The sequence below is a fragment of the Lathyrus oleraceus genome, chromosome 5 (genome assembly GCF_024323335.1).
Source record: "Lathyrus oleraceus cultivar Zhongwan6 chromosome 5, CAAS_Psat_ZW6_1.0, whole genome shotgun sequence".
NCBI classification, from domain to species: domain Eukaryota; kingdom Viridiplantae; phylum Streptophyta; class Magnoliopsida; order Fabales; family Fabaceae; genus Lathyrus; species Lathyrus oleraceus.
Genome location: NC_066583.1, coordinates 226,905,696 through 226,919,438, shown reverse-complemented (window position 1 = coordinate 226,919,438; position 13,743 = coordinate 226,905,696). Strand labels below are relative to the sequence as shown.

The 13,743-nt window shown below is 41.2% G+C and overlaps 1 non-coding gene across 1 annotated transcript; it reads right to left on the bottom strand.

Annotated features, from left to right (window-relative positions):
- Window positions 1-534: 534 nt before the first annotated feature.
- Window positions 535-641, bottom strand: LOC127088405 (small nucleolar RNA R71). Its single transcript, XR_007790243.1, has one exon. It is a non-coding gene; the product is annotated as a small nucleolar RNA R71 (small nucleolar RNA).
- Window positions 642-13,743: the final 13,102 nt, after the last annotated feature.

Here is a 13,743-nt window from a genome sequence, read left to right as displayed (position 1 = left end):
TCCTGTTGTTATATCGTTTAGACTTAGGTTATTTCCCGCCGGTCAATGCGAAGAACTCGCAGTACCGGAAGTTTAAGTTTAGTAAATCCTCTGGCGAAACCTGAACGTTACACTCGCGCACGTTTATTCTTTCATAGAATTAAGAGAGCTATGGCCGAAGATCAAAATCAAAGACCTCTTAAAGATTTCGCTCAACCATCTAACGAAGAACCTAGTTCTAGTATAGTAAACCCAATCATCCCAGCCAATAATTTTGAACTTAAACCATCCTTGTTGTAATTAGTGCAACAGAGACAATTCGCGGGTCTCGCTACCGAGAACCCTAACCAACATTTAAAAATATTTCTTCAATTAGCAGATACTTTTAAAACCAATGGAGCTTCTCCTGAGGTAATACGTTTAAGATTATTCCCTTTTTCCCTCAGAGATAAAGCCCTATCATGGTTAGAGTCCCTTCCACCCAATTCCATTACGACTTGGGATAACCTTAGAAGAGTTTTTCTTGCTAGATATTTTCCCCTGAGTAAGACCGCCGTTCTTCGAAACCATATAACTAGATTTACCCAAAACCAAGGAGAATCGTTGTTCGAAGCTTGGGAGAGATATAAAGAGTTATTACGAGCATGCCCACATCATGGTTTAGAAAATTGGTTAATCATTCAAACCTTCTATAATGGACTTCATTATAACACAAAGATGACCATCGACGCTGCCGCAGGCGGTGCTCTGATGAACAAACCTTACCCTGAAGCTAGTGCCCTCATCGAAGACATGGCTCAAAACCATCAATCATGGGGAGTCGAACGAGCGACAATGGAGAAGAAGGAAGCCCAAGGAGGAGTGCATGAACTAAGCTCTATAGACATGATGCAAGCTAAAATGGACGCATTAACTCTCAAAGTCGAGCATATGTACACGAACCCGAATACTGTAGCCGCAGTTTCGTCGGATTATGAGATATGTGGAACCCAAGGACACCAATCTGCTGAATGCAGTCTATTAAACGAAACCCACTCCGAGCAAGTGAACTACACCCAAGGGAACCCATATTCAAATACCTATAACCCTGGATAGAGGAATCACCCTAACTTCTCCTATAGAAACAATAACCCAATTCAAAATAATGCACCTCCGAGACCTAGTTATCAAGCCCCTAGATCAAATCAACCTATGCAACCTGTACCACCAAAGCCGAGCCTTGAGAAAATTATGGAAAATTTTATCACCGCTCAAACCCAACAAAACAAGGAGTTCATGAACCAAAACATTCATGTTAACGAATTGATTACTCATTTAGGAACCAAGGTTGACCAAATAGTTACTCATACCAAGATGCTTGAAACACAGATCTCTCAGGTAGCTTTAAACCAAGCCCCTCAGACTACACCTGGAGGAAAATTCTCTGGACAACCTCAACAAAATCCGAGAGGACAAGCCAATGCCATTACCCTAAGAAGTGGGAACGCTTATGATGAGCCACCAAACCCAAGACTGAGTGAACCCGAAACTTCTAAGGAGTGTACCAAACCCCCGGACGAAGTAAAGGAACCAGAAGAATCTGAAAACCAGGATGGTCGAGAGAAAGGAGAAGAACCTAAAGATAAAATTTACGTACCGCCCCCTCCATATAAACCACCTATACCATATCCGCAAAGACTCAAACAAACCCAGATCAATAAACAGTACCAAAAATTTATTAAAGTTATAGAAAAACTTCATGTAGAAATCCCTTTCACAGAAGCCATCACCCAAATACCTTCTTATGCAAAGTTTCTGAAAGACATCCTTACCAACAAACGTAGACTCGACGATCCAAAGCCTTTGGAATGTAATGCTATTTCCGAGGACAAATTAGCAAAGAAAGATAAAGATCCTGGAAATTTCTCCATTCCTTGCCTTTTGGGTAATCATGTCATCGATAAAGCTTTTCTAGACTTAGGAGCTAGTGTGAGCTTAATGCCTCTAGCAGTTTGTGAGAGGTTAAACTTAGGAGAATTACAACCCACTAAGATGTCACTTCAGTTAGCCGATAGATCTGTCAAATATCCGATAGGCATTTTAGAAGATGTCCCTGTTAGGATAGGTCAACTATTTATCCCTACTGATTTTGTCGTCATGGACATCAAAGAGGACAATGATATACCAATTCTTCTAGGTAGACCATTCTTATCGACTGCAGGAGCCATAATAGATGTCAAGAAAGGAAAGTTGACATTTGAGGTAGGTGACGAGAAAATAGAATTTATACTTTCGAAATTTCTTATGGCACCTGTGATGGGAGACTCGTGTTATGCCTTAGATATCATTGATGAATGTGTTAGAGAATTAGAACAAAAAGAAATTATCAAGTTACCATCAACCCCCATAAAGGAAGATGATGACTTTAAAGAACCTTACATCGATGATAACCTTTACGAATGTTTATCCCTTACCCCAGATCCTATGCCATGCCCTAAGAAACCAACCTTAGAACTTAAGGAACTGCCTAAGAACCTGAGATATGAGTTCCTCGATGAAAAGAAAAACCGTCCAGTTATAGTCAGTGCTACCTTGAGCCAAGAGGAAACGAACCAACTTTTAGACGTTTTGCGAAGACATCCCTCAGCCTTAGGATATAATATCTCTGACCTGAAAGGTATAAGCCCGTCCGTATGTGTCATACCCCAAAATTTGCCCGTTAAGTGTTCAGGGCATTTTTCAAGACATTCTAATCCATTTTCAAGACATTAATGTTAAAGGAACAAGGGTCCAGCGCACAGGTTACCAAATCCAGAAGATGACCTAAACTGGCATGCTCGCTAGGCGAGCAAACCCTTCTCTAGGAGAATCCTTCGCTACCTCACTCGCCTAGCGAGCTCACGAAATACCAGAAAATTTTGGGCTTAATTCTGAGCCCACCAAGACACAACTATTATAAATACCAGAACTTCACACAGAGAAGGGGAGATATAGACAGACGGTGGACAAAGAGGGAACAAGCAAACCCTAACAGAGGCAACCGAAAAAACCCTAGAGGCTAACGAAGAGAATTCAGAGTAACCCCCGGATACCCCGAAGGAAACTCATCTGCACAAAGGTTACCTCCGCCCAACTCAATTGCAAACAGGTTTGCCACACCCCCACTAATTTTATGCTCCTAATTTGATATCTGCAAATACATGAGGCATTATGATTGAATTTCTCATTAGGTTTTGCATATGGGTTTAAGTATGCATGAACGTGTAACACAATATCTTGAATGTTTAACCATGTAATTTCTGTAATGGATGCCATAGGGTTTGTGGTTCCGGAAATCGCACTGTTATCAAAGAAGAACCCAGAACCCGCAGTCGTTCGCCAGTACTTCGCTGAGCGAACATGTAGTGAGGGTTCGCCAAGCCTTCGCTAGGCGAAGCAGTAGCGAACATGACAGTATTTGTTTTGTCATTTGCATTCTAATCTGTACTTGATTGACATGTTTTCTATTGCATTTACACGCTGTTTGCCTGACACTATTATTGCTGTGATTCTCTTGTTTGGTGCAACTCTTGGTTGCACCCTAGCTTGGTATTCTAACCTGTTTGTTGAATTTTTGTGAGGGTTCACATACTCCTGAAGAGACAGTTTGCTAGGTATTCCACTTTATTTGTGGGATACCCTTGTGAAGATTCATTTTAATTACTTGACTGATTACATTGCCTTCGAACATATGATTTGGGCCCTCTCTTTGTTTCCTTACAATATTACGGCCATGTCCCGCGAATGTAAGGATACCCTTAGCAAAGACCCTTCGGTTAAATCATCATAGTCCCTCGAATGTTGCCTTCGAATACATGACTTTGTCCCTCGATGACCCTGCGTGGTAGCCTACGGTTAAATGATGATCGTCCCTTCGAATGCTAAGGTATCCTTACAAATGTTGCCTTCAATGACCGATCGACGACCCTACGATGTCCCTTTACATCCAAAGGATAAGCCTACTTACTTCTCAATAGTAAGGACAATTTTACCCTCCTAAGGATAGGAAATACCTATAAAGACCTTTGTTAGGTATAACTCTTAAATGCTTGCTCACAGCTTAAAATACTTTTCACACCTCACACTTTTCAAAACATCTTTTAGAAAATCACCACTTGGTATACATTCGCACCAGAATCATCGTCGAGTTATATTTTTCTAAACATCTTTCAAAATCAAACGAGATAAACACTTTGTATACATTCGTACAAGAATCATTATCAAGTTAAACTCTCCTTTCAAAATATGTTCTAAGCACACCACATTTCTCAAACACTTTCTCGAACAAGGAAAACGTAAGTGAGCTAAGCAATTAAGAGCCCATGGATAACCATGGATACAAAGGGTGCTAACACCTTCCCTTTGTATAATGTACCTCCCGAACCCAAAATCTAATCAAGGTCTTTCCTGTTCTTTTCCGCCTTTCCTTATTGGATAAAAGAAAAGTCGGTGGCGACTCTTGCTATCCGCGACATTGCTTTTCAAAGCAAAACATAAAAGTCAGTTCACCGTATAACAGAACTGGCGACTCTGCTGGGGAACCTTAAAAAGAGAGGTTACCTTAAAAATAAGGTCATTTATGTTTTCGAATTGTTCCTTCAGCTGATTTACTTTTAAGGGATTATTTGGGTATTCTATGCTTGAGTGAAAGATCCTACACCCGGATCTAGTGTACCTTAGGTAAGTAGCAAGAGATCATCGCGACTGTCCGGCGTATACTGGAATGGTTAAAATGATGGCTACGGTTAATGTGACACTTTAGACGTCCTGATGTTCCTCATGTTTACTTGAGGAAAAATTTGGCGTCTGCGTGGTGTCATCAAAGCATTAACCAGACCTTTAGAACCCTAATTGACTCATCCTAGCCATTAGAAAGTAGTGAGATAACTGACTTCGGTTCCGACTGGGGTTGGTTGATACTCGATACTACACTCTTTGAGATTGGACTTTAGGGAAATTTTGGTCAACCGCTTGGTGTTGCACTGAAGTGGACTTAAGGAAAGGTCGATGATTTGAGATCCTTCTAGAACCCGGTTACTATTCTAGGACAGGTGGAACCAACCAAACTTCAGTGGGGAGGGTACTTACCTATGGAACTCATGCAAGCCTTAAAACCTAGGAATGATTGCGGTGTGACTTGTTTGTGTTTGTTACTTACATAACATCATAACATCATAACATCATAACATCATGACATCATGGCATTGTACGAACCATTTCAAGGACTTAGGGATTTAATTTTGCTCTGTTAAACAGGCTATGGCTTCTAGGAAGACCATCCGGATCAATTTTGTAGCGACCTCTCCTCAACTCAAGGATTTAGTATCAGAACTTCCCGATCATGCTCAGTTCATCAAGAAACATGGTTCTCTCCTCAATTTAGTTACCACCGGTTTCAAAGAAGATATGATGAGAGTTCTATTCCAGTTCTTCGATCCTAAACATCATTGCTTCACCTTCCCATATTATCAGTTGGTACCCACATTAGAAGAATTCTCTAGGCTGCTTGGGATACCTATCCTTGATCAAACACCTTTCAGTGGTTTAAAAAAGATTCCGAAGTCTGAAGAAGTTGTCGCGGCTTTACACATGACAAAGTCCGACATTGAAACTAATTGGGTAACAAGAAGTGGAGTTAAGGGTTTACTTGCCAAATTTCTGATAAATAAGGCCCGAGAATTCCTAAAAGTTATGAATGTCCATGCTTTCGAAGATGTTCTAGCCCTACTAATCTATGGTTTGGTGCTATTTCCTAATCCGGATCAATTCATATACATGAATGCTGTTAGGATATTTCTCACTCATAACCCTGTGCCTACCTTGCTTGGAGACATTTTGCATTCCCTTCACACTCGTACTATGAAAAGGCAAGGGACTCTCATGTGCTGCGTACCTTTATTATCCAGGTGGTTTATTTCGCACCTTCCTTAATCAGTCTTGAAGAATGAGCAAGATTTGAAATGGTCTCAAAGGATAATGTCGCTCTCACATTCAGACATCCATTGGTGTCCCCAACCCAAAGAAAATGTTATCATCATTGACCGTTGCGGAGAATTCTCTAATGTACCACTCCTGGGGATAAGAGGAGGTATTACTTATAACCCAGCTTTAGCCATACGCCAGTTCGGTTATGCTAGAATGGACGGTCCACATGAAATAATTATTCAAGGCACCGTGTTTGACTATGACAACGACTCTCAAGGTCCCCGTCAAAGGTTTGTACGAGCTTGGGGCATGGTGAAAAGAAGTACTTTAGGACAGAAAAACTCTATTCCTATGGAACCTTATCTCAGATGGGTACGCGCCAGAGCTCGTGAGCTTACCATGCCATATCTTGCAATCGGACCTCTGGCTGTCGAGCCAAAAGTTGAAGGAGGTGCCCCTCAGATCATTCCTTATCCAGATATGCCTACCAATATTGAAGAATTGAAGAAATCCTGGATCCAGTTGAGAGAGGAAAGGGATACTTTTGAAACTCAGTTCGGTGCAGAAAGGAAGAAAGTATTAGAGCTCACCAGCCAGCTTAATGAGGAACGAAGACTCAATGCATATCTCCGCCCAAAAAGAAGCCGTCCCTGGGAGACTTGAACTTTCATTGTATTGTTATTATTTTTTGTAACAAACATTGATTAAAGAAATTATTAATAAAAGTTCCCCTTTTTGGGTGGTTTACGCAAAGTTAAATTCCAAAAGTCCTTGAAAACATTTCATACATTGCATAGCATAACATAACATCGCATAACAGGTATTCTAAAGGATCAATATTCTCACGGTCTTCCTTCTAAACAAACAGATGGCTCTCGAACAAACTGTCAAGGATCTCCAGGCTCAGAATGCTCAATTCCAGGAGATGATCTTGAACTTATCCAAGGGGCAGGATGAGCTGAAGGCTCTCTTGCTCGAGAAGAAGAAAGACAAGAAAGTTGTGAGTTACATTAACCCGGGAAGAAGGCTTAAAGGACAGGCCGCAGGAGTCAAGATTAGAATTCCGAAGGATCAAGAAGAGGAGACAGAAAATGATTCGGAAGAGGAGAATGTTGATCCCTTCAACCTTGAGGACGACGATGAAGATTATGAAAATGAACAGTACTCTCCAAAAGATGATAAGTATAAGTTGCTGGAAGAACGTATGCTAGCTATGGAGGGTCAGAAGGCGCCCAGTCTGGATTTCGAAAGCTTAGATCTGGTCTCTGATGTGGTCATTCCCCGAAAATTCAAGGTCCCCGCTTTCACTAAGTATGATGGTGCGTCTTGTCCTCAGATGCATCTGAGAGCTTATGTGAGAAAGATTCAACCGTATACCACTGATAGGAAGCTATGGATCCATTTCTTCCAAGAGAGTCTGTCTGGCACACAGTTAGAGTGGTATTATCAGCTCGAGAGCTCTAACATCCGCACCTGGACTGATTTAGCAACAACTTTCTATAAACACTACCAGTATAATTCTGAATTGGCGCCTACTCGGTTACAGTTGCAGAATATGACTATGGGATCTAAAGAAAGCTTCAAAGAATACGCTAAAAAATGGAGAGATTTGGCTGGCAGAGTCAAACCCCCTATGACTGATCGAGAATTAGTGGACATGTTCATGGGTACACTGACTGGCCCATTCTACAGCCATCTATTGGGAAGTTCCTCATCGGGTTTCACTGAACTTATATTAACGGGTGAACGTGTTGAAAGTGGCATTCAAAGTGGAAAGATACAGGTGGCTACCTCTGCAAGCACCAAAAAGTCCTATCAGGGGAGGAACGAATCAAATGCGGTGTACGGTCAAAGGGGTCACAACAAGAAAAATCGTGACCATGTTGTTGGAGCAGTTACGATGACAGCACCGCCATCTCAAAACTTCCAACACAGACAAGACAGGCCAAGAAGACAGTTTACGAAGATCAATATGACTTTAGCACAAGCACTGCAGGGTATGCTAAAAGCAAATTTAATTACCCTCAGAGATCCTCCTGCAAATCCCAACACTACTTCTCCTCGTTATAATCCCAATGCCAGGTGTGCATATCACTCCGATAGCCCCGGGCATGATACAAACGATTGTTGGTTGTTGAAAAATAAGATTCAGGATATGATCGACGCTGGAGAAATTGAATTTGATCCTCCGGAGACTCCTAATGTCATCACTGCTCCTATGCCTAATCATGACAAGACTGTTAATGCTGCGGATGACAATTCTCACATTTCTAATATATCTGATTTAGCATCTCCTCTCCTGATCATCAAGAAGAATTTATTGCAAGCTGGTTTATTTCCAGGTTGTGCTGAAAATTGCGATCTCTGTATACCCCGACCCAATGGTTGCTTAAAGTTGAGGAATGGTATTCAACAGCTGATGGATGATCGTACAATTCTCTTTGAAAAGATTCCTAAGGTGGAAAACCCTATTGAAGAAATATCTGTGATTGCCAGATCCAAAGTTCCAGTGAAGATTACTGCTACTAGAGTGCCTGTGAAGATTACTACTGAGCCCAAGGTAGCTCCCCTAATTATTACTGGACCTGGCCCAGTACCGTATTCCTCAAGCAAAGCCATTCCGTGGAATTATGGGGGTGATGTTTACATCCACGGCATAAAGCAAGATGATAATTCTGCTAATCCTAATGACGTTGACATTGTTGGGACTAGTAAAATTACTCGAAGCGGAAGGATCTTTTCTCCAGAAATCTCACCTCCCGTCCCTGAAACTCGAGGAAAAGAACCAGTAATCAATCCTTCTCAGTCAAGAACACCAGTCGAAGTTACTACCGAAGATGTTGCCAAACAGGAAATGGAAGAAATGCTGAAAATCATCCGCAAGAGTGATTTTGATGTGGTAGAACAGTTGGGGCATACTCCGTCTAAAATTTCGATGTTATTCTTGTTGTTATCTTCTGAATCTCATGCCAATGCATTGATAAAATTCTTAAAGACCGCTCATGTACCTCAGGAGACATCCGTCGATCAGTTCGAAAATTATGTTGCTCACTTGGCTGTTGACAATGGCCTAGGCTTTTCCGATGCTGACCTGACACCAGCAGGAAAGAATCACAATAAAGCTCTGCATATCTCCATTGAGTGTAAGGGGATCACCTTATCTCATGTGTTGATCGATAATGGCTCTTCTTTGAATGTGCTACCGAAAGCTATGCTCGATAAACTGGACTGTAAAAGCATTGAACTGAAACCTAGTGACGTTGTGGTGCGTGCTTACGATGGTGCGAAGAGTGTTGTCCATGGTGAAGTGGTTCTCCCTATCAAGATAGGACCTCAAGTCTTCAACACTACCTTTCATGTAATGAACATTCGTCCTGCCTATTCCTGCTTGCTGGGACGCCCTTGGATTCATGGGGCAAGTGTTGTAGCTTCGTCTCTCCATCAAAAGCTGAGGTATCCAATAGAGGGTAAGATTGTCACTGTGTGTGGAGAAGAAGAGTATATTGTCAGTAGTGTGCATACCTTCAGATACGTCGAGATGGATGGTGAATTCTTTGAGACTCCTTCTCAGTCATTTGAAGTAGTTCCTCCGACCGGTCATGTCCGTAAGCCAACTTCCCGTGTGCCCAAGGTTATTCGTGCTCCTCCTGCTATGACTTCTCTGAAAGACGCTCAAGCCGTAGTCGAAGATGGTGGTCGTACTGGCTGGGGTCAACTGATCGACGTACCGTACAAGTCTGATAGATTTGGCCTGGGATTTTGCTCTGAAAAGGCAGTCAAAGATCAGATTAATGATGTAGAAGATGCTGATAGCGATTGCTGTAACACCCTTCTAAATACCCCAAATTATTTAATTAAAATAATAACATGTTAATCAGAGTAATTATGCCCCGAAGGGTGTCACACAATCATTTCACAAACATTTATCAAAACATTCTGTCATGCTCATTTATTTATCAAATAAAACAGTTGCATAATACGCAGCGGATACAAAACATCAACAATTCAAAGCATGTACTACATTACATGTAAAGTTGATCAACAACTAAATTAAAACATAGTCAAACATCCCCTCCCGATGTTACATCTACCAGAGCATGACCCACTAAGGACGACACTAGACTCCATAGCACTAGCTTCTACTCAACTCACTGCTCGTTACCTGAAAAATAGTTGTAAGGGTGAGTTCTTCAGTCAATATAATAAGCATTATAGAACAACATGTAATGCTAAGTAAATAACACATCAATCACCCTAATTGCAATACACATTCAGCAATAGCTCATTGGCTTAAACATCATACTCAACATCAATATACAATACCAGTATAATCTCAAATCATACTTAACAACAACACAACACACGTATAATATTGGAACACATCCATTCATATTATACGCCATACATATTTTTATGCAATGAGACTCTACACATGCGGTACCGACTATTCTTGAACATATAGTTCAAGCTCACCGATCCCTCCAGATACGGCTACTAAGCTCACTAGTCCCACTCATTTGAGACCTAGTGACTCACTCACTAATTCCTCACCGTGGGAATTAGCTACAGCCCCGAAGGCTAGACTATGCACACTAATCATCTAGTATGCAAACATCAACAACAAACCCAAAATGGTTCACTCACTAATTCCTCACTATGGGAATTAGCTACAGCCCCGAAGGCTATGCCATGCATGCTAATCATCTAGCAATGCAACATCAACAATAATTCAATAATAAACATATGCTCACACTCTGAGCCATACAACAGTCCATTCACACATACGTGCATAATATATACATTCACAGCATCATGTACATCATTATACCTCATCAATCTTGCATTACATAAGCATGTCAGAATATGCCAAACAACAACCACAATATTAGTACATTTCAATATTGCATATACTGCTCAAACAGCGGGAATTTATCCCTATTACACCATAGGCAACATAGGCCAACCCTCAATTAGGCCCACAACATTTAAAACACCAAATTTCCACTCTGCAACAGCGTTAACCGGTTAACGCCCTGGGTTAACCGGTTAACGCAGCACAACACGCCTTCTGTCTCAAAATTTAACAGTGTTAACCGGTTAACGCCCTGGGTTAACCGGTTAACGCAGCACAAACAGCCAAATATCAGAAATTACAACAGTGTTAACCGGTTAACACCCTGGGTTAACCGGTTAACGCAGACAAAACAGCATATATCCATAATCCAACACAGTGTTAACCGGTTAACACCCTGGGTTAACCGGTTAACGCAAGACAGAAGCTGTTCCTGCGCTAACTCAAGGCAGAATGCAGAATTCTCCGTATTTTCCGCCATTGGGAGACTTCCGGGCCTCCGAATCCGATTCCGTAAAAAGCCATACGATCGGGAAATTACAACAGACTCAATTACCGACTAAATTTCAACTTCTACCACGGTTCATCCAACAAAATTTCAGCATTTACAATTCCCAATTAGGGTCAATCAACAGCTTATCACTACCCATGACATATTATCCCATAATACCCGTTAATTGACGATAAACCCCCCCTTACCTTAACAATTCGGCGAATCTTTGAGCTTCAAGCCTTTCCGTTCTTCAACCTTTGCTCTTCAGCTCCTTTCTCCTCTTCTCTGCCCTTTTCCCCTTTCACGATTTTCTCTGTTTTCACGTGAAATGTTTTTACTCCCAATGGGGTTTTTCCTTAATTCCAACTTATATATATTTTCCAAAATAATAATCCAATAATAATAATAATAAAATTTCCAATTATTTAATTAAATTAATAAATAAATTATTAACTCAATTCAAATAATTATTTTATTATTATCGGGGTGTTACAACTCTCCCCCACTAAAAGAGTTTTCGTCCTCGAAAACATACCTCAAGCGAATAACTCCGGATAAGACTCTTTCATCTGACTCTCAAGTTCCCAAGTCACATTGCCACCTGCTGGTCCTCCCCAAGCTACCTTCACCAAGGCAATCTCTTTACCCCGCAACTGCTTCAACTCTCGATCCTCAATCCTCATAGGTGATGTTTCAACAGTCAGGTTATCTCTCACCTGTACATCATCTACTTGGACTACATGCGACGGATTATGAATGTACCTCCTCAACTGAGACACATGAAAAACGTCATGCAAATTCGCAAGCGACGGCGGTAAGGCGATACGATAGGCTACTTCTCCTATCCTCTCCAAAATCTGATAAGGACCAATAAATCGAGGTGTCAACTTCTTCGACTTCAAAGCTCGACCAACACCAGTTATCGGAGTGACGCGAAGAAACACATGATCTCCCTCTTGGAACTCAAGTGACTTCCTCCTCTTATCGTGATAACTCTTCTGACGACTCTGAGCAATTCTCATCTTATCCTGAATCATCTTAATCTTTTCCGTAGTTTGTTGAACAATCTCCGGTCCAACCACCGCACTCTCACCGGACTCATACCAACATAAAGGTGTCCGACATCTCCTACCATACAAAGCTTCAAACGGTGCCATACCAATACTCGAATGAAAACTATTGTTGTAGGTAAACTCAATCAAAGGCAAATAACAATCCCAAGCACCTCCTTTTTCCAAAACACAAGCTCTCAAAAGATCCTCCAGTGACTGAATCGTCCTCTCAGTCTGACCATCAGTCTGCGGATGATATGCAGAACTCAATCTCAGCTTAGTTCCCAAAGCCTTCTGCAAACCTTCCCAGAACTTCGATGTAAATCTAGGATCTCTGTCCGAAACAATACTCGACGGAATACCATGCAAGCTTACAATCTTCTCAATATACAACTCGGCTAATCTCTCTAACGGATAATCCATTCTGATCGGAATGAAATGAGCCGATTTTGTCAACCTGTCAACAATCACCCAAATGGCTTCAAAATTCTTATTTGTCCTTGGTAAACCAGAAACAAAATCCATACTGATACTATCCCACTTCCACTCTGGAATAGCCAACGGTTGCATTAGTCCAGACGGCTTCTGATGCTCAATCTTTGACTTCTGACAAGTCAAACAAGAATAAACAAAACTCGCAATTTCTCTTTTCATTCCCGGCCACCAAAATAACTTCTTCAAATCATGATACATCTTCGTAGCTCCAGGATGAATACTCAACCCACTACGATGTCCTTCTTCAAGAATACTCTTCTTAAGTTCTGTAACATCCGGAATACACACTCGATTACCAAATTTCAAAATACCATTCTCATCAACTCTGAATTCACCACCTTGACCTTGATTCACTAAAGTCAACTTATCCACCAAAAGCATATCGGATTTCTGACCCTCTCTAATCTCATCCAAAATGCCACTCGTTAACTTCAACATTCCCAATTTAACACTATTGTGAGTACTCTCACACACCAAGCTCAAGTCTCTAAACTGCTCAATTAAATCCAATTCCTTAACCATTAACATAGACATGTGCAATGATTTCCGACTCAATGCATCAGCTACTACATTTGCTTTACCCGGATGGTAATTCAAACCAAAGTCATAATCCTTCAGAAATTCTAACCATCTCCTCTGTCTCATATTCAGTTCTTTCTGATCAAACAAATACTTTAAACTTTTATGGTCACTGAAAACTTCAAATCTTGACCCGTACAAATAATGCCTCCACAACTTTAAAACAAACACTACAGCTGCCAACTCTAAATCGTGCGTCGGATAGTTCCTTTCATGAACCCTCAGCTGTCTCGAAGCATAAGCTATAACCTGCTTATTCTGCATCAACACACCACCCAAACCCAACAATGAAGCATCACAGTAAACTTCAAATGGTTCCGACGAACTCGGTAACGTCAAAATAGGAGCAG